Genomic DNA, 27,696 nt, shown 5'->3' with positions numbered 1-27,696 from the left:
CGAAAGAGGGTGGAAAAGGGTTGCTAATGGCATTCAATCTCTCGAAAGTGGATATAAATAGAGGTCATAAGGTCATAGGGAATAGTAGCAGAATTAGGCCATATGGCCCATCAAGTCTACTCCGCCATTCAATCATGGCTGATCTATCTCTGCCTCCTAACCCCATTCTCCTGCCTCCTCCCCATAACCTCTGGCACCTGTACTAATCCTGGACTTCTGACTTGTACAGAGGGAGAACAGAGAAAAGAAAAACAATGTACCAGATGTTGGTGTGCATTTCAAGTGGCTGAATGTTAGGGAAAAATCCTTAACAGCATTAATATCTAGAGGGAGCTTGGGGTCCAAGTCGATAGCTCACTGAAAAACATAATACAAATAGGTAGAATGGTAATGAAAGTCTATGGTCTGCTTGCCTTTGTCAGTCAGGGCGTTGAGTATAAGAGTCAGGAAGTCATGATGCAGCTTTATAGCACTTTATAGCACTTTGTTTAAGTCTCATTTAGAGAATTGTATGCAATGTTGGTTGCCCCATTACAGGAAGGATGTTGAGGATTTGGAGAGGGTGCTGAAGAGGTTTCCCAAAATGTTGCCTGGATTAGAGGGTATTCTAGGGGGAGGTTGGACAAACTTGGATTATTTTCTCTGGTACATTGGAGGTTGAGGGAAAACTTATGAGAGGCAACGATAGGGTAGACAATCAGACCCTTCTCTGAGTGTGGAAATATCTAAGACTAGAAGAGTCAGTCACAGTCATAGAGCATGGAAACAGGCCCTTCAGCCCAACGCATCTGACCATGTACCTGTCCAGGTGTCTTTTAAATGTTGTTAGTGCACCTGCCTCAACTACCTCCTCTGACAGCTCATTCCATATACCCCTCTGAGTAAAAATGTTGCCCCTCAAAATCCTATTAAATCTTTCCCCTCTCACCTTAAACCTGTCTTCTGGTCCTTTATTACCCTACCTTGAGTAAATGACTATGATCGTTCACCCCATCAATCCCCCTCATGATGTCATACACCTCGGTCAGATCACCCCTTTGCCTTGTGCGCTCCAAGGAATAAATTCCTAGCTTGTCTACTCTCTCCCGATAGCACAGGCCCTTGAGTCCTGGCAACATCCTCGTAAATCTTATCTGCACTCTTTCCAGCTTAATAGCTTTAAAGATATAGCTTTAAGGATATAGCTTGAGAGTTTTCAAAGTTTAAAGGAGATGTGCAGAGCAAGATTTTTACACGGAGGGTGGTGGGTGTCTGGAATGCACTGCTAGGGATGATGATGAAGGCAGATATGATAGGAGCACTCAAGCGGCTTTTAGATAGGCACAAGCATATGCAAGGAATGGAGAGATGTGAATCATGTGCAGGCATAGGAGATTAGTTTATCTTGGCATTGTGTTTCCGCATGGATATTATGGTCTGAAAGGCCTGTTCCTGTGCTGCACTGCTCTGTGTTAAAACATTGTGGTTTTTTTAAAAATACACTGCGGAAACAGACCCTTCAGCCCACCGAGTCCGCACCATCCAGAGATCCCCCCACATTAACACTATCCTACACACACTTAGAACAATTTACACTTATACCAAACAAATTAACTTACAAACCTGTACGTATTTGGAGTGTGGGAGGAAACCGAAGATCTCAGAGAAAATCTACACAGGTCACGGGGAGAATGTACAAACTCAGTCCAGAAAACACCCGCAGTCAGGATCGAACCGGGGACTCTTGCGCGTAAGGCAGTAACTTGTCCAATATGCCACCAGGCTGCCCTCAGTGTTGGAACAGTGAGAGCAATTGCTGGAAGTATCTAATGAAGGATTATTTGGGGGAAATACCAGCAGGTGCTTGTGAAGGCAGAAATGTATTTCACATCGGAATTGGTCACGGATTGAAGCAAAGAACTTCAAAATAAACATGGAAAATGCTCGAGGCACTCAAGCAGCCAAGGTAGCATGTGTGGAGTGGAAGAGAAACTGCCCAAGACGAGGATGTTCTAGATTGACTAGTCCCACTATGATAGGTCATCAAACGAAAATGGCAACCCTGGTCCCAACCTAATCCCGTGAGCTCCCTGCATTCAACTCCTGTGCCCCAGTGTTCACTGTTGAGCTTGAAGGGATGATGTGAGCCAAATAGGAGATGTGGTGCTGTTCCTCAAGCTAATGTTTGGATTCATTGGAACAGTGCAAGAAGCCTCCTATCCAAGAGATAGCAATGTAGACACAAGGAAGTGCAGATGCCGGTTTACAGAACTGCAGATGCCGGTTTACAAAAAAAGAAACAAAGTGCTGGAATAACTCAATGGACCATGCGGCCTGATTCACTGAGTTACTACAGCATATTGTGGGGTTTTTTGGGAGATAACATTGTTGGTTATCCTGGATGTGTTTCTGCTGCAAGAAAGAATATTCGGAAATGGAGTTGGATGAAAACATGCACCACTTGTCATGGAGACAAGTTAACAGACTTAAGAGACAGTACAAGAAGACAGCACTTGTTGGATCAAAGGACTGTGACAAGTAACATTGAACATGTCTTGTTGATCCTTCCAAGGCGTTTGATGTCGTTTGACACTGTTGTGATGTTCTTTGTGGCAGATTGCTGGCAATTTATAATGACCTGGTTTGTACCTGGGCAGCACAGTGGCACAGCGGTAAAGATGCTGCCTTACAGCACTGGAGAACCGGGTTTAACTACAGGTGCTGCCTGTACGGAGTTTGTACATTCTCCCCATGACCACACGTGTTTTCTCCAAGTGCTCCACTTTCCTCCCACACTCCACAGACGCACAAGGTTGTAGATTAATTGGCTTTGGGTAAAAATTGTAAATTGTCCCCAGTGTGGAGGATTACAGGTCAGCACGGACTCGATGGGCCAAAGGGCCTGTTTCTGTTCTGTATCACTAATCTAAACTAAACTAATCTTCCCTAACTGTGCCATACTAACCCCATGGCCAGGAATCAGGATGTCTCCTTGGAGTCTTAAAGCTGTACAGCATGGAAACGAGCCCTTAAGCCCACCTGGTCCATGCCGACAGAGAAAGATACAGATTACAAAATATACCTCTCAGCATTGTAGTGCATCAGTTCCATAGACAAAGTCCGTTGTCCACAGTGGGGTAGGGGTGAATCGGACAGTACCTATGCTTGTGGAAGGACTGTTCAGAAGCCTGATAACAGATGGGAAGAAGCTTTCAAGCTTCTATACCTTATGCCAGATGGGAGAAGGGAGAAGGAGTGACTGGGTAGGGCAAGTCTTTGATTATGTTGACCGCATTTCTGAGGCAGCGTGAAGTGTAAATGGAATCGATGCTGTGAAGTCTGATCTGTGTGATGGGCTGGGCTACATCAAGAACTCTTGCAGTCATGGGCAGAGCTATTCCCAAACCAAGCTCTGATGTTACCCAATAGTTTGCCTCCTATGGTGCATCTATTGAAGTTTAAAATAATTATTCGCAACACATAACACACAAAAAAAAAGCTTGATGTGCTTCTAACAGAATCACTAAGACACCCTGGTCTCACCTTGTTAAAGATATTAATTTTGTTTTACCCATCCCTCCCCACCTTCTTGCTTGTGGAAAATTCACTTATTTTCTCTCTTTCCCGCCCGCTTCAGACGAATGTTCTCTGACGAAGGTTCAGTGTTTTCTGGTTTCCATTTTACTGTAAGCGCAATTGCATTTGCAATTCAAATAATCCCGCCCTTTATGCAAGAGGAACTCAGCAGGTCTGTAAAGGGAATGGACAGATGAAGTTTCAGGTTGAGATGCTCCTTCCCAACCTGATAAGTCATATGTCCATTTCCTCCACGGTTACTACCTGACGTGTTGAGTTCCTCCAGCACTTGGTATTGTGTTCAAGAGTCCAGCATCTGCACTTCCTTGTGTCCCCGACTCCTTCAAGCTGATTTCTTCTTCTGTCTCGTCCATATTTTTAGGGACTCATTACTGAATTGGGACCCTCTGCACATTATGGAGAGTGGTTGAATGAAATTGTTATCCATCCCTAACACACCCCAAATCAAAGCTGAAATCAGTCTGAACAGAAACAGAAACCAACCAAGCAATATTTATGCCCGATATGTCTAGATTGCATCAAATCTGGCTAATCATATACAGTCTGAAGCAGGCAGAGGCACTGCCTCACATTGCCAGAGACCTGTGTTCTGACCTGGCCTCATGCTGTCTGTGTGAAGATTGTACGTTCTCCCTGTGACCAGGGGAGCTTTCTCCAGATGCTCCAGCTTACTCTCACATTCCAAAGACGTGCGGGTCTGTTGGTTAATTGGTCTCTGTAAATTGCCCTGAGTGGGTGGAAAAGTGGAATAACATAGAACCAGTGTAATCGGGTGGTCGATGGTAGGCGTGGACTTGGTGGGCTGAAGGGCCTGTTTCCATGCATCATCTTTCAATCTATCAATCAATCAATTCCGAATAAGGCCAGCACCACCACTGAATCATTCATTGTCCATCTCCTGTAAGTATGCATTATTTTGCAAATTTATAAATTCAAAATCCTATTTATAGAATTCCAGAAATGCTATGGAGATAATTGTTCAAGTGCTGTGGATATAGTGTTCATCTTGGTTTACAGTCTCTCCTTTCTAACTTTCCATATGCTGGTAACGAGAAGCATGTTAGCATTCCACATATCTTGCTTCAAGGTATTTTAGTCACAGATGCCATTTTGCTATTATTTTCACATCCTTTTCTAATTTTCCATCGGATTTTTATTACGTCTCATGCATTAATCAGTTTCATTGCTTTGACAGAAAATAATTTAAATCGTCCTTTTTATGTGGATCTGTTACAGTGGCAATTATAATATGAACATTGGTCTATAAATGTTCCTTCCTTTTTTGACAGAAACCTTCAGTCATTTACAATTCATTTATTTCAATAACATCACAGAAATCGGGATTTACCAACGGACTGTATTACCTTGAAGTATTTGTTTTATTTCAAATTACCCACATCCTGTGCTGACCCAATTATAATTTGCACAGTTGGAATGATGTGCCTGTTTCAGACGTGCTCCATGAATTGGATGAATATTCATTGATATCTAGGCCAGATTGCAGTGATAAACGGAATACTGGTACGTGAAAGAGTTGGATTTCTATGTCGAATATTCTTAGCAATAAAAATACTTAGTTATTTATCTTACTCCTTTCGCAATTGCAGAATATCCAAAATAATTTAATTCCACTAAAATACTGCTAAAGAATAATTACTGCCACATTGTAGAAACTTTAATAAAGTAAGATCTTACGTTATGAGATTTCCTTTAAACTAAACAGCATGGAACCAGCATTAATTCCATGTTGATCACCCTTTCACACTAGTTCTATGTTATTCAACTTTCTCATCCATTCCCTATACATTAGGGGCAATTTTTTTAAGAGCGGTTCATTAATATCCACCTCCTTATATGTGAAAAATAATGCCCCTCAGGTTCCAATAAATCTTTCCCCTCTCACCTTAAACCTAAGCTCTCACGTTCCTGATTACCCGTCCCTGGGGGGAAAAAAACTGTGCATGCATACTATTTATTTCCCCTCATAATTTTATACACCTCTACAAGATCACATCTTTCCTCTGGCACTGTGAGCAAAACTACACACAATACTCCAAGTGCGGCCTCACCAACATTTTGTATGTCCAGTCGATGTTCTCGGATCTGCACTCATCCATTTAACACATTCCTGACTTCTAACTTATGCTGCTGATCCCCAACAAAATGAATGGTAAAAGATTTGAATGCATTCCAGCATGCAGCCGAACATTGAGCAAGTCTGCCGTCCCCTCAGTGTTATACCTGTGGTGGAATAATTTAATTGGGATGTTTGTCGTAGTCAGAAACACAATTCTTCATCACTGCACCCAAGTGTGTTCTCAAGCCCATGGCTCACATTGTCGCAGTTGCTCAACATTTTCCAGACATCGTGTGGAGTAGTGCAACCACAGGTGGACCAGCCATTGTCACCTCACTGAACGTGATTGCAAACACCAGCGATGCCTTTTATACTCTCATGCTGGGATCTGTAATTATATTTATGGAACCCAAGCCCTCCAGTTAGGTGTTTAATTGTCCTTCGCCATTCACAGCTGGATGTGAGGAAATTGTAGAGCTTTGATTTAATCCATTTGCTGTGGGGTTTTCTTTTAGTTCTGTTCATTGGATCCTGCTTTCACTACTTAGCACCAATTCGGATTTTCACTCAATTCGTACTTTACATTTCCTCAGTGTTAGTGGGGGTCAAAAGGAGTCAAAGGGCTTGGATCCGCACTGTGTCTCTAAACTAAACTACATGAAAGTACATGCAATCTTTCTTCATACCCAAGTCAATGACTTTGGAGGAAAGCAGAGAAAGGCGAAGAATATCAACGAAGAATAGTAACACCAATCAAAAGGGTGGCAAAATGGCACAGTCTCGCCTGGGCCTACACATGGCACAGCTGGTAAAGCTGCTGCCTAGCAGGGTCAGAGACCTAGGATCAATCCTGACCTTGTGGTGCCATCTGTGTGGAGTTTACATGTTCCCCTGTGCCCGCATGGATTTCCTCCCACATCCCAAAGACCTGCGGGTTTGTCGGTTAATTGGCCTCTGTGAATTGTCCCTATTGCGTAGGGAGTGGATGAGAAAGTGGGATAACATAGAACAAGTGTGAACGAGTTATCGATGGTCAACATGGACTCAGTGGGCCATTGGGCCTGTTTCAATGCTATATCTTTCAATCAATCAATCAAGTTATCCTGAACTGGATGCAGTATTGAAGCAACTCAGCCCTGACCCAGCACATTCCCTTTGGACTCAGATAGATTATTTTATTAAAAAAATTAGCATATAAAATTAAAATGAAGCCTAGTTTCATTGATAATTTAAATATGCACTATTCCTTTAGTAAATCAATACATTTTGAGCCTCAACAGATGAAGCGGTAATTGTGATATTGCAAAGAATACAAATGCAAAATCAGAGCCCAGGAGAACTAAAATATCTCTCGTTGATGTAAAGCTGGGGGATGGGGAATCACACATTCATGCTGTCTTCACAAATCAATTATGAAAACGTTACTTAATCCACACAGAGAACAGCTCTAAACGTGTCAGTCACTCCCACCTGATGCATCAATCAACAATAACCATTAAAGCAATGCTTGATCAAATACCAGCTACCTATTATGTCGCAGTCTTAACACAAGATGTCAAGAGTGTTTAATTGTCATGTGTACAAAAAATGGAACAATTAAATTCTTATTTGCAGCAGCATAACAGGTCTATTCTAAACACAGTCATTGATGACATGGTCAACACAAAACATTCAATAAATTATTTTTTAAATGATGTTAGTGCAAAATAAAAGCCCAAAGTCCCTAGAGCAGCTGAGACTGTTTGTAATCTGTAATTTAGTTGCTATTTGTAATGTGCAAGAGCCCGATGATTGTTGAGAAGAAGCTGTTCCTGAACCTGAAGGTTACGCTTTTCAGATTCCTATACCTTCTTCCCTATGTCAGGAATGAAATGAGAACGGGACCAAAGTGGTGTGGGTCCTTGATGAAGCTGGTTGCCTTTTTCAGGCAGCGCCCCCTATAGATTTCTTTGATGCCCAAAATCACTGAAAACAATAAACCCATCATTGTTATCGACCCAGAGCTGCTCAAGAATGAAGTTATAATAATTCACGGTTGACAAATAAAGAGGGTTTGTTTATCTGTTCATGATTTATATGAAAAGTTGAATGCACTCCCTTCTTTCCAGTTTTTCTACAAATAACTACCAGGAGGAAAAACAATTTCCTGGAATCTGAATGTCTTTTTTATTATCCTAGCTCTTCACTGACTAAGCCATTTCATCAATAATTCCTTAAGGAGCTAGATTTGTCAACTCAAGGCCAAACACGAATTTCCATGCACTTCTCTTATTAGCAGATCATCCATTTGCCTCAAACAAGGTTCTTTACGTTAATTGTAATTCCTCAGCCTAAAGAGGTAACTGCCCCATTGCTTTGCATCCCCAGAATTCAAAGTAAATTTGCTTTAAATCCTAATTTTTTCGGATTTTTTTTTAGGCAGAGTAAAGAGAAAAATATCAAAGTGGAGAATATAGTTTTTCAGCATTGTAGCATAACAGGCAGAGAAATAGTTCAGTCCACAATGAGGTAGGTTGGAAGATCAGATCTGTACCTTAGCTTAAGGAAGGACCATTCAGAAATCTGATAACAGTGGGAATGAGCTGTTCCTGAGTCTGATTGCATGTGTTTTTTAGACAATGGATAATAGATGCAGGAGTAGGCCATTCGGCCCTTTGAGCCAGCACCACCATTCAATGTGATCATGGCTGATCATTCTCAATCAGTACCCCGTTCCTGCCTTCTCCCCATACCCCGTGACTCCGCTATCCTTAAGAGTCTATCTAGCTCTCTCTTGAAAGCATTCAGAGAACTGGCTTCCACTGCCTTCTGAGGCAGAGAATTCCATAGATTTACAACTCTGACTGAAAAAGTTTTTCCTCATCTCTGTTCTAAATGGCCTACCCCTTATTCTTAAACTGTGGCCCGAAGCTTTTGACAGGAGGGGAGAGAAGAGGGAATGACCAGGGTGGGAATGGTGCTTGATTATGTTGGCTGCAGTCCCGAGGCAGTGTGAGGTGTAGACGGGGTCAGTGGTTGGGAGTCTGGTCTGTGTGATGGATGGGGCTACATCCACAACTCTCTGCAATTTCCCGCAGTCTTAGACAGAACTCCTCCCGAATCAACCTGTGATGCAACCTGACAGCATGCATTCTACGGTGCATCTGCTGAAATTGATATAAGGGTGATAATATTCACCCCGACCTTGCTTTAAGAGGTGCGATGTTAAACAGCCTCTGAATTAGAATTATGTGGGGTCTGTGAGCACTGAGAACAAGGGGTCATTCTTATTACCCACTGATGAGGCATCACCTGAGTAGATGCAGAAACAAAGACAGGCAATGGGTATTTCTACATTCTTTAAAGAACATTTTGGATTTTCTTCCACTGATTTCAATTGTAAGAATAACAATCTTGTACTATTATGGGAGACAGAAGGAACTGCAGATGCCAAAATCATGAGCAAAACATAAGAAGTTGGAGGAACTCAGTGGGTCAGGCAGCATCTGTGGAGGGAATGAACAGGCAACCTTTTGGGTCGAGGCCCTTCTTCAGTTACTACTGTTAGCACTGTTACTGAAGTTAGATACAAAAAGCTGGAGTAACTTAGCGGGACAGGCAGCATCTCTGGAGAGAAGGAATGGGTGATGTTTCAGGTCAAGATCCTTCTTCAGACCCGACCGGAAACGTCATCCATTCCTTCTCTCCAGAGCTGGTGCCTGTCTCGCTGAGTTACTCCAGCTTTTTGTGTCTATCTTCTGTTTCAACTAGCATCTGCAGTTCCTTCTTAAACAGCAGTGTTACTGATCTGTTTTGAACCCCGCCAAACATTCTTTTTCAGGCTCACTAAATGACAGTGAAGCAAAATTCTGCCGTCAAGATTATTGCAGATCTTTCACTGAAGACATCAGCCGTGTTCTCTCGCTAGCTGTGATCTTTTACCAAAGAAGTCACAGTTTGATTTGTCATTGTTCACTGGTGGAGTGACCATTGATTGTGATCAGGACGGTCGGTCTCAGTGTTAACGTTTCTCTCTTTGCAATGTGTTCACTAGCTAGCTAATACACGTGTAATCAAATTGTATTAAGCAGCAGAATGTCCTATTTATAATCTTTGACCTGATTTTCTCTTTACCGCCAACATCAGAGAATTTCCATTGAAAGGACCATAACATTTCTTCATTGGCGCTTAAATATATGAAATCTTATTAATCTGATTCATATGAATTCCGCTTCATTCGACAGAGGCTTGACTGCCTACCTTTTCAATTATGCATATTGAATTTACCATAACCATATTGACTTACTCAGAAAATGTGTGCAATACCAAGTAGACCACAAGATGAACATTGTGGAAATTTAGCCCACCTTAGCTTAGAGCTTAGAACTTAGAGAAACACGACATGAAAAACAGACCCTTTGGCCCATTGGGACCATGCCAACTATCAATCACCCATTAACACTATTTCCATGTTAGCCCACTTTCGCATCAACTCCCTACACACTAGGGGCAATTTTACATAGGCCAATTAACCTACAAACCTACATGTCTTTGGGATGTGAAAGGAAATCAGAGCACCCAGAGGAAACCCACGTTGTCGCAGTGTGAATGGACAAACTGCACACATACAGCGTCCGAGATCAGGATCAAACCTGGATCTCTGGTGATGTGAGGGAGCAGCTCTGCCAGTAGTGCCACTGTACCTCCTCATTTTTGATTAACCCACAAAAGGGGTTAACATCATTTGCACTCGGAGACTTGTCGATTTTATATTTCTAATGTAATGAAACTTTTAGGCCAAACAATTAAAGTGCAATTTCTGAACTTTCATTTCAATTGAAAAGCATCAAAGTGACTAACCTTTGGGGGTGGGGGGAGGGAAGGGGATGGCCATTGAAAACTGGGAGGTCTAAACTTCCAATATTTTAGTTTAGTTTAGAGATACAGTGTGGAAACAGACCCTTCGGCTCATTGAATTCTGCACCGTCTAGCGATCCCCGTACACTATCCTACACACTAGGGACAATTTAAAGTCTTTACCGAAGTCTATTAACCTGGAAACCTGAGTGTGGGAGGAAACCGAAGCACCCGGGGAAAACCCATGCGGTCACAGAGAGAACGTACAAACTCCATACAGACAGCACCAGTAGTCAAGATCGAACCCTGATCATACCGCAGCACCACTGTGCCATCCAATATGTTCACCTTGTTGTGATATAGTTGTCATGGCAAAAGCATGTTTAGGTAAACTTGTGGTATAAGCCCGAGTCGTTCATTTGCACCACATTTGCACATGAATTGCACCGCGCACACTCGCAGTCACCCAGCCGCAGTTCCTCCCCCACAGTCCCACCCCTGCAGTCCCACCGTCTTGCAGTGGAATGTGGAATGAACAGATCCCAAGCAGATCTTTCATGGCAACAGGGCAGCATGGTGGTGCAGCAGTAGAATTACTGGTTTACAGCGCTTGCATTTACCTGGGTACCTGGGTTCTATCCCAACTACGGATGGTGTCTGTATAGAGATTGTACATTCTCCCTGTGACCACATGGGCTGTCTCCGAGATCTTCAGTTTCCTCCCACACTCCAAAGACGTACAGGTTTGTAGGTTCATTGACTTGGTATAAGTGTAAATTGTCCCTGGTGTGTGGGATGGTGTTAATATACATCGCTGGTCAGTGTGGGCTCGGTGGGCCAAAGGGCCTGTTTCCGCGCTGTACCTCTAAACTAAACTAAGCAAAGAGGGAATATGTTGTACTGGATGTTGGTGAGGTCGCACTTGAGGTATAGTGTTCATGTTGGTCATCCTGCTACAGGAAACCTGCCATTAAGTTTGAAAGAGTGCAAAGAAGATTTATGAGGGTGCGGCCTGAAATTTAGGGAGAGGTTGAGCAGGCTTAGATTTTACTTCTTGGAGCACAAGAGGCTGAGTGGTAATCTTACAGAGGTGTATAAAATCACGTGGGGGATGGATAGGATGCACTCACAGTTTTTCACTCAGAGGGTGATGGCTATATGAAACAAGCTATCAGAAGTATGTAGGTTAATGAGACTGGGTAAATGTTTTTTTTTTAAATTGTCCCTAGTGTGTGTAGGATAGTGTTAGTGTGCGGGGATCACTGGGCGGTGCGGGCTTGGTGGGCCGAAAAAGGCCTGTTTCCGCGCTGTATCTGAAATATGAAAAAATAAAAATAAATAAAATAAGACATAGTGGAGGCAGGTACAATAACAATATTTAAAAGAAGCTGGGCCAGGTGCATGCATTGGAAGGGTTTAGAGGGATACGGGCTGGAGGCAAGGAAATGGAATTAGCGTGGAGGTGGCATCTCGGTCGGCATGGATGAGTTGGGTGAAAGGATCGGTTTCCTTGCTGCGTGACTCTATGAAAGCAATTTCCTGGTGCTCATCAAAACAATTATAAGAACTGCTTAAAAATGGGATTGGAATGGTGTGGATGGCCACTTGTACAATTTGTGGCAAGCGCGGTGAAAAATAAACTCACAAAGGGATATCTCCGGCTGAGAAGTTTGTCGCAGTGCAGATAAGTCATGCAAATGACAGCTGAGAAATCAGATTTGAAAGATCAAAAATTCCATCAAGGTATTTCCAGAATCCATGGCTCAATCCACAGGTGCACATTTCAAGGAAATGGATGTCCCATTTGTCATTAGAGAAGTCACTTCAACAATGAACTGCTTTTGGGCCACTGCTCAACACGTCAGTTAGCGGGGAGGGAAAAAACTGTTAGTCGAGTCCTGCTGTTAGAGCTGGAAAGATCCGTGTCAACACTTCTATTAATTTGTAGAGCACGTGCTCAGAGGTTTTGTGGAGTGGCGAATGCCTGAGGGTATTCCTGTACAAATTTGACAAGCTCCTACAAACACGGTTTATTTAAGAGGGAATATAACTGTTTATGTGACAGCTGTGCTACCCTGCTTCCTCTCAGTTAGTCTTGTTGCACTGCTGTTTGTGAACTAAAACCGTAGCTTTAACCGAGGTGGTGGCCATGCCAACCACTCCAACCGCACCCGACTCAGCCCTAGTAGTCGTGATGTCCCAAGCACCATTTGCAAAGTGTCTGGCACTCACCCAGCTGAGATGGGCTGGGAGTGGCAACTGGCGAGATTAGTTTAGTTTAGTTTAGTTTGTTGTCACGTGTACCGAGGAAGAGTGAAAAGCTTTTGTTGCTTGCTGACCGCTCAACGGAAAGACAATACATGATTACAATCGAGCCTTACACAGTGTAAGCTATATGATTAAGGGAATAAGTCGAAAAACGTTTGGTGCAAGATAAAGCCAGTAAAGTCCAATCGAAGACAGTCTGAGGTGTCTCCAATGAGGTAGGTAGATAGTTGTTCAGGGCAAGTAGAGAGGGACGGATGTCTCAGGAAACGAGAACCAACAGCCAAAGAAGGGCAGCACACTGGTGCAGATGATAGACTGCTGCCTCACAGCTCCAGAGACCTGGGTTCGGTTCGCACCTCGGGTGCACTCTGCCTTTAATTTACACGTTCTCCCCGTGACCACGTGGGTTTCCTCTGGATGCTCCAGTTTCCTTCCGCAAGCCAAAGATGCGTGGGTTTGAAGATTAATTAGCCTCTGGAAATTGCCTCCGGTGTGCAAGGAGTAGACACCGGAGGCAAGGAGTAGACAACAAAGTGAGATAACATGGAATTAGTGGAAGGAGTGAATGATGGTCAGCGTGGAGTTGGTGGACCGAAGGGCCTGTTTGCATGCATCATCTCTAAATAGTACCTGCTTGCTATTAATTTCACTGGAAATCGGAATGATAGACAAAAACGCTTGTGTAGCATATACTCCATGCAGGAGGCAGCAGGATGCATCACAGGTACTGCTGATTGCTTCTAAAGCCAAACATCTGCCGTGTAACACAGACATTTGTGGTGCTTCAAGGAATACCAATGCGCCTCCTCATGCTCCCATTTATCACCCAGATGATCTTTCAATCTTGGCCAAACCACTTCCCTCACACCTTGTCCCCTGAATTAATTAAATCCCCAAACGTTTGGAGCCATGGAAGTTGTCGCTGCCATTGCCCTTCCCCCCCCTCCCACCCCCCTTCCCCCACCTCCAAAACGCTCCCTTCCCCCCACCTCAACTCCCCTCCCCCACCTCCACTACACTCCCTTCCATTACACTCCATTCCCCTACCTCCCCTCCCCCACCTCCACTCCCCTCTCCTGCCCCCACCTCCACTCCCCTCCCCTCTCCTCCCCCCACTTCCACTCCTCTCCTCTCCCCTCACCCCACGTGCACTCCACTCCCCTCCCCCACCTCCACTCCACTCCATTCCCCTACCTCCCCTCCCACTATCTCAACTCCCCTCCCCCACCTCCACTCCGCTCCCCTCTCCCCACCTCAGCTCCCCTCCCCCACCTCCACTCCGCTCCCCTCTCCCCACCTCAACTCCCCTCCCCCACCACCACTCCGCTCCCCTCTCCCCACCTCAACTCCCCTCCCCCACCTCCACTCCACTCCCCTCCCCCCACCTCCACTCCACTCCTCTCCCCCATCTGTACCCCTTCCCCCATTCATTCTGCATTGGAAGCTCACTGAGAATGGTTGTGTGCAACTCAAACATACAAAAGTGCTGGCCTCTCTGCAATGGCTTTAGGCAGAGAGCAGGAATGCATATTTTGTCAATGATTGATGCATTTCAGCATTTCATCCCGAAGACTTGGTCGATATAAGTCGGAATGATTTCCTAAACAAAGAGCTGGGACAAGTGATGGAAAGACCAGGATGGTTTGGGTAAAATAAGGGGCTCGAGGTAACCTGAAGCCATATGTGCAGATGAATGGCGGCATTGTGACCAATGCAATGCAAGAAGTTGGAGCAGCAGTCTGCATAAACTAGTTTGCCATAATAGATCAATGGCCAGACTTCTGAAATCCATCACTCTCAGCAAACAAAACATCTCTGCTTCAGCTTTTTCACATCCCGTCTAAATGTTACCTTTGGCTAATTAAACCATTGCAAGGAAGATCAATAGTATTCTTACGAGTAAAAGCTTGCATTACCCTCCTACGGCCAGTGTTTATGGAGGACCGATATCTGATTAGCATCTCAAAATATTGGGTCAAGAAGGTCATTCAGTAAACACAGCTGGTTGAGATCATTGCTATTACTGGGCGCCTACAGAGAAAAACCAACAGAATCTTATTCCAGAGACACAAGGAACTGCAGATGCTGAAAACGTGAGCAAAACACAATGTGCTGGAGTAACTCAGCAGGTCAGGCAGCAGCTGCGGAGGGAAGGGATCGTCAATGGTTCAGATCGGGTCCCTTCTTCATACTGATGCCTTATTCCCTTCAGAATCTTATTCTCTTTCTTTGTACACTTTAGTTAAACCTTTAATGGAACTTCCAATGTTTACAACCATTTTCCCTGATAGCACGGGGCAGCACGGTGGCGTAGCGGTAGAGCTACTGCCTTACAACGCCAGAGACCCTAGGTTTGATCGTGACTACGGGTGTTTGTCTGTGTGGAGTTTGTACGTTCTCCCCGTGTGACCTGTGTGGGTTTTTTCTGAGATCTTTGGTTTCCACCCACACTCCAAAGACGTACAGATTTGTAGGTTAATTGGCTTGGTATGAATATATAAATGTAAAATTGTCTCTGGTGTATGTAGGATAGTGTTACTGTGCAGTGATCACTGGTCAGCGCAGACTCGGTGGGCAAAAGGACCTGTTTCCGCGCCGTACCTCTAAACTAAACTAAGCAGTTTTATGAAGTATCGCGGGTGGATGGGACAGAAAGGAATAACAACCTTGGGTCTCACTCTCTTTTCAACCCTCTCTACCATCGCTTGCTGATATATGTCACAAGCCGAGAAGAACCCTGTATTGTGTAGGAAGGAACTGCAGATGCTGGTTTAAACTGAAGACAGACACAAAATGCTGGAGTAATTCAGCGTCACCCATTCCTTCTTTCCGGAGATGCTGCCTGCCCCGCTGAGTTAGTCCAGCATTTTGTGTCTATCTTCAGAGCCCTGCATTGGAATGGAATACTTTGTTGTCACATGTGACAAGGCACAGTGAAATTCTTTGCTTGCATACCCAAGGTATACAAATAGTGGCAACCTACGGCACTGGCAAAGTTACAAAGTACGCCGGCTCCTCCTTTGTCCCCCTCCCCCCCCCCCACAGTGGTTCTCCCACACTAGGTCCCCATTGTCCATTGTTCTCCCTCCCTCCCTCACCCCCCTCCCTCCCTCCCTCCATTGTTCTTCCCCCTCCCTCTGGCACTGTAAGGCAGTAGCTCTACTGCTACCCCTCCAGATTTGACAGATTAAGTAAGGACAATGAGATAGTAAATATTATTAGCTGAAATTTCATGCTTCTCTGTAAATTATATACTCTTTCAACAGAATCCCTTGCATTTCTCCCAAGCAATCTCTTGCAGTCTTGGGCAGAGTTGTTCCGAAATCAAATTTATGATGCAAGGCGACAGTATGCTTTCTGTGGTACATCTGCAGAACTTTGTAAGATTCATTGGAGACAAATTTCCTTAGTCTCCTAAGCACGGTTCTCTGTAAATTATGTACTCTTTCACCAGAATCCCTTGTATTTCTCGCAAGCATTCTACCATAGGCCAATCAGCATCGATGGTGTTGAAGTGGAAATGGTTGGGACTTTCAAGGTCTTTTGTGTTAATATCACCAATGATCTATCATGGACCAACCACATTAAAGTGATAGCCAAGAAGCACCTCTACTTGCTTAGGAGACTGAAGAAATTTGGCATGTCTCCAATGACTCTTACAAAATTCTACAGATGAACCAATAGAGAGCATACTGTCAGGCTGCAACATATCTTTGTTTTGGAACAGCAGTTCCCATGACCACAAAATATTGCAGAGAATTGTAGATGTAGCCCAGTCCATAACACAGGCCAGACTCCCCACCATTGACTCCATCTACACTTCATGCTGCCTCGGAAAAGCAGCCAACCAAATCAAAGACGTCCCACCCGGGCCATTCCTTCTACTCCCCGCCCTCATCAGGCAGAAGCTGTAGAAGCTTGAAAACATGCACCACCAGACTCAGAATCAGCTTCTTCCCTTCTGTTATCAAGGTTCTGAATGGTCCTTCCATAAACTAGGGAACTGTCTAATTCATCTTAATCCCAATGCACCCATTGGACTTTGTCTATGGAACCAGTGCGCTATAATGCTGAGAACAACATTCTGCACTCCCCATTGCTTCCCTTTCTTCTACCTACTGTACTTCAGCTTAATTAAATTGTATTTATGTACAGCATTATCTAATTTTATTGGATAGCATCCAAAACAAAGCATTACACTGTACCTCAGTACATGTGGACAATCGTAACCTAAACTTAACCCTAAACCAGCACTCTGCACAAAGCATTAACCGGACATTTCAGATATTAAATATGTTATCATTTTCAAAACAGTTTATGCCTTCAGCATAGTAGCGAGACGGCTGACCAACTTCCTCTCCAAAAATGGCTACATCGACACCTCAGCGCAAAAGGGAGGATCATCTGGAGTCCCGGGGTGTCTAGAGCACACGAGAGTGGTAACCCAGGTCATTAGAGAAGCCAGAGAGAATAAGGAAGACCTGACAGTGCTCTGGCTTGACCTGGCCAATGCCTACTGCTCCATCCCGCACAAGCTGATCCAGACAGTCATGACCAAGCATCATGTGCCGGGCCAAGTAGCAGATCTCATCCTGAACTATTACAACCAGTTCAGCATGAGAGTCTCAGCAGGGGCACAGAGTGGCACAGACTGGAGGTTGGGATCATCACAGGCTGGACCATCTCTGTGATCCTTTTGGCATTGAACATGATCGTCAAGTCTGCTGAACCAGAGTGCCGGGGGCCTAGAACCAAGTCAGGAATACGCCAACCACCAATCAGGGCCTTCATGGATGACCTGACTGTCACCACTGAGTCAACACCAGGAGGCAGGTGGATCCTGCAAGGGTTGGAGAAACTGAATGGATGGGCAAGGATGAGGTTTAAGCCAGAAAAAGCAAGGTCACTGGTACTGAAGAAGGGCAAAGTCATGGACAGGTTCCGCTTCAGCATCGAAGGGTCACCAATCCCAACTGTCACCGAAAGGCCAGTGAAGAGTCTTGCAAGGTGTTTAGCAACAACCTGAAGGATACAGCATCAGTCCAGGCAACCTGTCAGGACCTGGAGAGCTGGTTGAGAACGGTGGACTGGTCAGGGCTTCCCGGCAAATTCAAGGCGTGGATCTACCAGCATGGTATCCTGCCAAGAATACTCTGGTCACTGCTTGTCTACGAAGTCCCAATCTCCTTTGTAGAAAGCTTGGAGAGGAAAGTCAGCAGCTTCCTCGGGAGGTGGTTGGGACTGCCCAGGAGCCTTAGCAGCATCGCCCTTTACGGAATAACACCAAGCTCCAGCTGCCCCTGAAGTCCCTGGAGGAGGAGTTTAAGGTGACTCGTGCCAGAGAGGTGATGCTGTACATGGACTCCAGCGACCCTAAGGTGGCTCAGGCAGGGGTGGAGGTGAAAACTGGGAGGAAGTGGAGAGCTGGCGAAGCTGTGCTGCAAGCGGAGTCTCGGAATAGCCACAGAGTCCTGGTGGGAGCAGTGACTCCGGGAAGAGCTGGTCTGGGAACCTTCTCAACTCCCCAGTTTGACATTGACAAGGGGAAGGAGAGGCGCAGGCTGGTCCAGGAGAAGGTGAGGGCAGCGGTGGAGGAGGAGAGGTCCAGCAGAGTGGTTGGCTTGAGGGAGCAGGCGGCACGGACAAGGTGGGAGCAGGCCATGGACCGAAAAGTCACAAGGACTTGTATACACTGGAATTGGCTTGTATACACTGGAATTTAGGATGAGAGGGGATCCTATTGAAACATATAAGATTATTAAGGGGTTGGACACATTAGAGGCAGGAAACATGTTCCCAATGTTGGGGGAGTCCAGAACTGGGGGGCCACAGTTTAAGAATAAGGGGTAGGCCATTTAGAACGGAGATGAGGAAAAACATTTTCAGTCAGAGAGTTGTAAATCTGTGGAATTCTCTGCCTCAAAAGGCAGTGGAGGCCAATTCTCTGAATGCATTCAAGAGAGAGCTAGATAGAGCTCTTAAGGATAGCGGAGTCAGGGGGTATGGGGAGAAGGCAGGAACGGGGTACTGATTGAGAATGATCAGCCATGATCACATTGAATGGTGGTGCTGGCTCGAGGGGCCGAATGACCTACTCATGCACCTATTGTCTATTGTCTATTGACTGAGCTCTGGCAGGCTGAACCACAGCGTACCAAGTTCCTAGTCCAGGCAGTGTATGATGTCCTGCCTAGCCCATCGAACATCCTCATCTGGGGCAAAGCGGAATCTCCCGATTGTCCGTAATGCTCAGGCAAGGGGATGTTGTAACACATCCTGAGCTGCTGCCAAAAGGCTCTTGGGCAGGGCCGGTACACCTGGCGTCACAACCAGTTTCTGAAACCCATTGCAGAAGCCATCAGCATGGGAATCAGCGGCTGCAGACGAGCACGCCCCACCACCCAGATGATCACCTTTGTGCAGCAGCCAAGAATCTGTCAGGAATCCTGGCGACTGCACAGGACTGGCAGCTTTCTGCAGACCTGGTGAAACAGCTGAAGTTCCCATGCCACATCGCCACGAACACCCTGAGGCCAGACACACTCCTGGTCTCAGAGGCGACCAAAAACATCGTCTTGTTGGAACTGACATTGCTGTGGGAGGACCGTCTGGAGGAGGCCCACGAGAGAAAGAAGACCAAATACGAAGAGCTGGTCATAGACTGCCATAAGCAGGGCTGGGAGGCAAGGTGTATGCCCATCGAGGTTGGCTGTAGAGGTTTTGCAGGGCAATCGATCCACAGGAGAAGAGAGCCACAGAGGCAGCGGGGAAAGCCTCGAGATGGCTCTGTATCAGGAGAGGAGGTCCATGGGGAGGAGCGAATGCCACCTGAACACGTCATGGTCTGATCAACCACGGCTGGGTCGCCCAGGCGAGGGTGTCTGATGTTGAAAGACCCGAAACACCCAATCACCCCAGGTCACATCACTGATGATGTGTTCAGGAGCATCAAGAGATGTATTTTATCAATCTATCTTTAAAAACGAAAACAATGGTTCACAATTAAAACTGAAATATATTTATTCTCTATTCATATTGACTGATCTGCCATCTGTTTCTAGTACTTCCTGTTAAAATTGCAACATTTCCAAATACCACTTAGGTAAATTAAAATATCCATTAAAGCAATATACTTTACTATGAATTCAGCTAAACAACTGCCATATATTTATTGTACTCGATTTTATGTGTTTCATTCCTAGGTATTCTGTATTGGGTTTATACAACTGTGAGTAAGCCTATACCAAAACAGCACACAGGAAGCTGAATTAAAATCATTCGGATCAGCTGCTTAATAGTAGCACTTTAGTCTGATTAGTTCTGTCACAGCATTCATCCAAAACAATTTGAGGAGTTACAGGAAAAGTCTGTAATTTGTATTAATGTATAGATATGAACTGCAGATGCTGGTTTATACCGAAGGTAGACACAAAGTGCTAGAGTAACTCAACGGGTCAGGCAGCATCTCTGGAGAAAAAAGATGTGTGAAGTTTCAGGTCGGGACCCTTCTTCAGTCTGAAGAAGGGTCCCGACCCGAAAAAAACGTCACCTATCGTTTTTCACCAGACCCCACTGAGTTACTCCAGCATTTTGTGTCTATCTTTTGTATTAATGTATCCTGGGCCAGATTTTGCTGACAAAATAACATGTAAACAATGCATGGTGCAACTAAGCCAGCAAGTTACAATGAGAAATAAATAACCCGTGAATTGTGAATTGCTGCAAATTGCTGGAAAATTTACAAAACCTGGCAGATAGCTTCATGATGGCCGCAATGTGCTTTTAATCACCCCATAGTTTTCAATGAGTTGATGCATTTGCTCATTAATTGTTCACTAAACCTATCACGGAAAGTTAGGTCTATTAGATGTCTGCTAAGTGTCATTTTAATTATTTTAATAAACACTACATCATCCATTCCTTCCTAAAAAAAAATGAACAGTTGAAAGTGTCGAGACTTTTTCCAGGAGATTTCAATTTTATTTTATTACTTTTCTGTCCATCTCATTTTTCTTTTGTATTAACCAAACTTTTATTTCTCAACTAATTTCTCTTTTTGTGCCTGATTTAACTCCGCAATTCACCTATTTTAATCATGAACTTTCTTTGATTTATTCATCAGTCCTTTGATCTCATTAGTTCATCAATATATGTATGTCTCTGTGGTTTGATGCCCTAGCCACATTTTCATCAACTCAGCTGGGAAAAAAAATATTTTAAAACCTAAACATGCACAAGTACCATCTGGTTGTCCACATGAGCAACATCCAAGAAGGTCAATAACATTCAGGATTTAAAATAAGCACACTTCATTGGAATGCCATCTAACCTCCTTAAGATGCTCACTCGTTTCACCCTTGGCACACTGAGACTAAAGTCTGTATCAATTGCAAGAAACACTGCAGCAGTTTGTCAACCCATCTTCCCTAATTTGAGACCTTAACTTAGCATGAGGACAAGCACGCAGCAATCCCCAGCTGCAAGGTCTCCTTCCTGAATTCCAACAGGAATTCCTGAATTAGTGGAGAGGCTGTTTGCTGGTTATGGTACCACAACAGTCTCCAATAAATAAAATAAGATCCTAGGAACAACACAAGCTAAATGAGTCGAGATGCCTCTTGCCACTGTGGATGCGATGTGAGCAATATTAAAGTGAAATGGAAGAGAAAAAAAAGAAAATACAATTAGGTGACGTTTCGGGTCAGGGACCTTCTTCCGACCCAGCCCGAAATGTCACTTATTTCATGTCCTCCAGAGATGCTGCCTCGTTTGTTAAGTTTGTCCAGCATCTTTTGTAAACCAGCATCTGCAGTGCCTTGCGCCTATGAAGCAAATATTATATTAGAATCTGCTAGTCACCAATTCTTTAAATCAGACCATCAAACACCAAACTCATTCAGAGAGAAAAAAAACAAAAGTTTATTTTTAAAAAAACTACTTTTTCCTTCTTTTCAGAGAACAATCATTTCCCAAGCCCCTAATTCCTCAAATTGGATACATTTCCTCTCCGTCTACCTCAGATGCTGCTGAGCTCTTCCAGCAGTTTAGATTTTGCTCCAGATTCCAGCATCTACAGTCTAATGACTCTCCAGTATCCAGAGATATGAGAACTCAAAGAACCCATTAGACCTTAGGGAATTTAGCTCAAATTAACTCAATTAATTGATCAAATAAAACAAAGGACTGTGTTCATTCTAATCTTAAACACAAACAATGACTCCACTGATTTTGTCTGTATTTTCACTGATTATGTCAATATTTGTGTTTTTTGGATGCATTTTAGTTATATTATTACACAGACCAACGCAGAGAAATATAAATATTGAACTTTGAATTCATCTTCAACAAATAGTTTGCACCAAAAATTCTGAAGATAAAGGTTGTCTTGGGCAGCAGAACCAATCATTTGATAACAAATCAGAAGTTATTTTATACTCCAATTCTTTTTCTTTTCCCATTGGTTTGAATTTACTATTGGCTGCTTTCCATTACAATGCATGATATATTTGACACTGGTTGCATTGGGATCCAATATTATTTGTTTGCAATCCTTCATGCGTGAAAAGTCAAAGAAGTTATTGCAGAAACATCACAAGCAAAGAAGATATTGACCTGCCAGTCTCTGACAGTAAAAAGCAAAGGTGAGCATCGAATAGTGGACTTCATCAACTTCAGATAGTTCCTCTGTCGCTCTCTTTCCCAGTTCTCCCACTGTCTTCCTGTCTCCTACTACATCCTATCTTTTTCCCGCCCTCTCCCCTGACATCAGTCTGAAGAAGGGTCTCGACCCGAAACGTCACCCATTCCTTCTCTCCTGAGATGCTGCCTGACCCGCTGAGTTACTCCAGCATTTTATGTCTACCTTCAATTTGAACTAGCATCTGCAGTTATTTTCCTACACATTGAATGGTGGACAGTACTGACCATTGAAATTTAACTTCCGGTCTGAACTTTGCCCCCCAGAAAAAGAGAAAACTGGTGAATCAAACGCATATCACAGCCAGTTATAATTAAATTGCTCATCTGCAACTGCCAGGGCAAATATAAAAGTCGAAACATTTCTCTAGGTGGTGTGTGAGCTCACTGCAAGAGGCAGAAATCCTATCATCACCACGGCACTGAACCAGGTTGGTCTGCTCTCTGAAAAGGAGGAGGAGGAGGAGGAGGAGGAGGAGGAGGAGGAGGAGGAGGAGGAGGAGGAGGAGGAGGAGGAGGAGGAGGAGGAGGAGGAGGAGGAGGAGGAGGAGGAGGAGGAGGAGGAGGAGGAGGAGGAGGAGGAGGAGGAGGAGGAGGAGGAGGAGGAGGAGGAGGAGGAGGAGGAGGAGGAGGAGGAGGAGGAGGAGGAGGAGGAGGAGGAGGAGGAGGAGGAGGAGGAGGAGGAGGAGGAGGAGGAGGAGGAGGAGGAGGAGGAGGAGGAGGAGGAGGAGGAGGAGGAGGAGGAGGAGGAGGAGGAGGAGGAGGAGGAGGAGGAGGAGGAGGAGGAGGAGGAGGAGGAGGAGGAGGAGGAGGAGGAGGAGGAGGAGGAGGAGGAGGAGGAGGAGGAGGAGGAGGAGGAGGAGGAGGAGGAGGAGGAGGAGGAGGAGGAGGAGGAGGAGGAGGAGGAGGAGGAGGAGGAGGAGGAGGAGGAGGAGGAGGAGGAGGAGGAGGAGGAGGAGGAGGAGGAGGAGGAGGAGGAGGAGGAGGAGGAGGAGGAGGAGGAGGAGGAGGAGGAGGAGGAGGAGGAGGAGGAGGAGGAGGAGGAGGAGGAGGAGGAGGAGGAGGAGGAGGAGGAGGAGGAGGAGGAGGAGGAGGAGGAGGAGGAGGAGGAGGAGGAGGAGGAGGAGGAGGAGGAGGAGGAGGAGGAGGAGGAGGAGGAGGAGGAGGAGGAGGAGGAGGAGGAGGAGGAGGAGGAGGAGGAGGAGGAGGAGGAGGAGGAGGAGGAGGAGGAGGAGGAGGAGGAGGAGGAGGAGGAGGAGGAGGAGGAGGAGGAGGAGGGAGGAGGAGGAGGAGGAGGAGGAGGAGGAGGAGGAGGAGGAGGAGGAGGAGGAGGAGGAGGAGGAGGAGGAGGAGGAGGAGGAGGAGGAGGAGGAGGAGGAGAGGAGGAGGAGGAGGAGGAGGAGGAGGAGGAGGAGGAGGAGGAGGAGGAGGAGGAGGAGGAGGAGGAGGAGGAGGAGGAGGAGGAGGAGGAGGAGGAGGAGGAGGAGGAGGAGGAGGAGGAGGAGGAGGAGGAGGAGGAGGAGGAGGAGGAGGAGGAGGAGGAGGAGGAGGAGGAGGAGGAGGAGGAGGAGGAGGAGGAGGAGGAGGAGGAGGAGGAGGAGGAGGAGGAGGAGGAGGAGGAGGAGGAGGAGGAGGAGGAGGAGGAGGAGGAGGAGGAGGAGGAGGAGGAGGAGGAGGAGGAGGAGGAGGAGGAGGAGGAGGAGGAGGAGGAGGAGGAGGAGGAGGAGGAGGAGGAGGAGGAGGAGGAGGAGGAGGAGGAGGAGGAGGAGGAGGAGGAGGAGGAGGAGGAGGAGGAGGAGGAGGAGGAGGAGGAGGAGGAGGAGGAGGAGGAGGAGGAGGAGGAGGAGGAGGAGGAGGAGGAGGAGGAGGAGGAGGAGGAGGAGGAGGAGGAGGAGGAGGAGGAGGAGGAGGAGGAGGAGGAGGAGGAGGAGGAGGAGGAGGAGGAGGAGGAGGAGGAGGAGGAGGAGGAGGAGGAGGAGGAGGAGGTGGTGGTGGTGGTCGAGGAGGAGGAGGAGGAGGAGGAGGTGGTGGTGGTCGAGGTGGTCGAGGTCGTCATAAGGTGATAAGTGATAGGAGTAGACTTAGGCCATTCGGCCCATCAAGTCTCAACCTAATCCGCCATTCAAACATCACTGATCTATCTCTCCCTCCAAACCCCGTTCTCCTGCCCTCTCCCCATTACCTCTGACACATATACTAATCAAAAACCTTAAAAATATCCACTCATTTGACCTCTACAGCCTTATGTGGCAAATAATTCCACAGATTCATCACCCTCTGATTAAAGTGGGCTACGAAGTAGCAGGAGAGGGTGTGATGGAGAAACGGACAACATTGTGATGCCCTTGGCACCAGGGTCCCCCGTACCTTGGCACTTGGTATGGGTGTCAGCCGTTATGGGGAGAAGTCAGGAAAATAGGGTGAGGAGGGAGAGATAGATCAGTCACGATTGAATGGTGGAGTCGACTTGATGGGCCAAATGGCCTAATTCTGCTCCTATCACATGACCTTATTAAATCTCAGTTTCCTGGCTTGATGAACACGCTCTAGTGTATTTCAAGAATGAGACTCACTGGGGAGTAAGATGAAAAGCAGTCTTTTTTTTTGCAAAAAGGTGCCAGTGCATGGCAGCACCAGTTACATGCCAAGGTGTGAAAGGTGCCGGTACATGGCAGCACCAGTTACATGCCAAGGTGTGAAAGGTGCCGGTACAAGGCAGCACCAGTTACATGCCAAGGTGTAAAAGGTGCCGGTAGTTGCGGTCAATATACCCAATGTTGGGGGCACTTCAACTTGGCATAAAATAGTTGAACGCCAAGTCTAAATAAATTAATGTTCTAATTCATTCCCTTACACTTTCCATTAAGCACAATTAATAAAAATACATGTCATGTTAGAGGTGCTGGTCTACTCTACTGATATATACCATCACAATAAAAGCCCTATTGAGAAGTAAACAATTTTAAACCTCTCAAATCTGATGTTAATCTGCTTATAACTGACCCAAGAGGGTTTAATTGAGGTAGTATGGCAGTTCATCGGCAGGACGTGGTGGTTCGGGTGTACGACCAATTTCAGCCTGAAGTTGAGTTTAATGAAGGCATGTGAGTAACATTTGTACCGCAGATATTCTCCAGCAGATAAAGCAAATTTAGGTTTAGGTTTAATATTGTCACATATCCCCATGGTACAGTGACAAGCTTTGTTTTGCATGCTATCCAAATGATCAGATAATGTTATACATGAATGTAATCAAGTCAAACACAAGCACAATAGTTAGAGCAAAGAGGAAGATAGAGAGTGCAAAATATAGCTCTCAACAGTGTAGCGCATCAGTTTCATAGACAAAGTCCAATATTCGCAATGGGGTAGAAGTGAATCGGACAGCACCCTAGCTTATGGAAAGACCATACAGAATCCTGATAACATTATGGAAGAAGCTGTATCTGAGTCTGATGATGTCTGTTTTTAAGCTTCTGCAGTTTTTGTCCAGAGAAGAAGCAATGACCAGGATGGGATAAGTCTGATTATGCCAGCTGCTTTTCTGAAGCAGCGTGTAGATAGAGTCAGTGGTGGGGGGTTTGGTCTGTTTGATGGACTGAGGTCTATCTACAATTCTCAGCAATTTCTTGCGGTCTTGGGCAGAGCTATTCCAAAACCAAACTGTGATGTAACCCTGCAGCATGGTTTCTATGGTACATCAGTTGAAGTTTGTTAGACTCATTAGAGACATACCTAACGTCCTGAGTATCCTCAGGAAGTAAAGGCATTGTTGTGCCTTCTTGGCTGTCATTTCAATTTGGTTGGTTCATGACAGATCGTCGATAATATTAAGGGTAGGAAGGAACTGCAGATGCTGGTTTAAACTAAGGATAGACACAAAAAGCTGGAGTAACTCAGCGGGACAGGCAGCATTTCTGGAGAGAAAGAATGGGTGACGTTTTGGGTCGAGACCCTTCTTCAGACTCTGAAGCCCGAATTTGAGACCCGAAACGTCATCCATTCCTTCTCTCCAGAGACGCTGCCTGTCCAGCTGAGTTATTCCAGCTTTATGTGTCTATTATCAATAATATTAACCCTGAGGAACAGATTAAGCCTGAGATAATATTAACCCTCACCAATACAGCTCGGCAGCCCACAGCATCAGAAGGCCTCAAGTTGGAACATAATCAAACGATCTGACAGGTTCATTTCGTTTCTCCCTCCATAGATGCTGCTCGATTGGCCGAGTTCTTCCTGCATTTCTGTCAGTGTTTCAGATTCCAGCCTCGTCAGTTTTATTTGTTTTCTTGTTAACTTTGTTGCACGTATGCTTCGTAAATGCAGGGTATACAAGCAATTTAGTTTTAGTGTAGAAATTGGATTCACTTTGTTCATCAGTGACATGGTCACAGTGTTTAATATGTTTCATCCCCACCTCTGTCTCTGTGCCATGTACCTTGCTATCGTGATTTCTGATCTGCCTTCCTACCCTGCGATTAAGAGAACAAATTTTGACAGTTTCATCGGATTTGACTGAACTGGTGCTGGCATGAACACAGGCAAAGTTAAAATTAAGACGGTTCTTTCATAGCAACGTGTCCATCATCGATTCTTTGTGAAGAAAGCAAGCAAACATTTGTGTGCCATTCCCTGCAGACTGATCTATGAGAAGATAGTGTGGGTAGATGCAATATCTCAGGATCACATTCACAGGAGGAGATAGTGCACACTGACCACAAAGTCATTTGAAAGGAGGTGAATTAGAGACACAATCTAATGTGTCACAACCCTTTGCTTCAGGGCATGGCCATTTTGATTTGTACTCCATGTCCGTCAAAGGAATTGTTGGCACTGAAGTTGGCCCCCACAACTTGCCCACCATTAACCACCATCACTAAGTTTATAACTATCAGTCAAATGAGTCAGTTCTAATTTGTCGACCCCAGTTCCTATTGCATATTGTGTTCTGAACATAAAATGTGGACCATAGAACAATACAGAACAGGAAGAGGCCCTTCAGCCCAGTATGTCCATGCCGAACATGATGCCAGGTTAACCTTATCTCCTTTGCCTGTACATGAACCATAACGTTCCATTCCCTGCATAGCCATGTGCTTATCTAAAAGTCCCTTAAATGCCACTATCATATCTGTCTCCACCACTAACCCTGTCTGCACGTTCCAAGCACCCACCACTCTCTGTGTAAAAAAAACTTGCCCACCCCACAGCTCCTTTAAGCTTTGCCCTCTCACCTGAAGGCT

The 27,696-nt window shown here is 45.4% G+C and overlaps 1 pseudogene; it reads left to right on the top strand.

The window, feature by feature from the left end:
• Window positions 1-2,413: 2,413 nt before the first annotated feature.
• On the top strand, window positions 2,414-19,993 carry LOC144597522 (uncharacterized; annotated as a pseudogene).
• Window positions 19,994-27,696: the final 7,703 nt, after the last annotated feature.

This window comes from Rhinoraja longicauda, chromosome 10, assembly GCF_053455715.1.
Source record: "Rhinoraja longicauda isolate Sanriku21f chromosome 10, sRhiLon1.1, whole genome shotgun sequence".
In the NCBI taxonomy this organism is placed as follows: Eukaryota; Metazoa; Chordata; class Chondrichthyes; order Rajiformes; family Arhynchobatidae; genus Rhinoraja; species Rhinoraja longicauda.
This window is presented reverse-complemented; position numbering and strand designations above follow the sequence as displayed.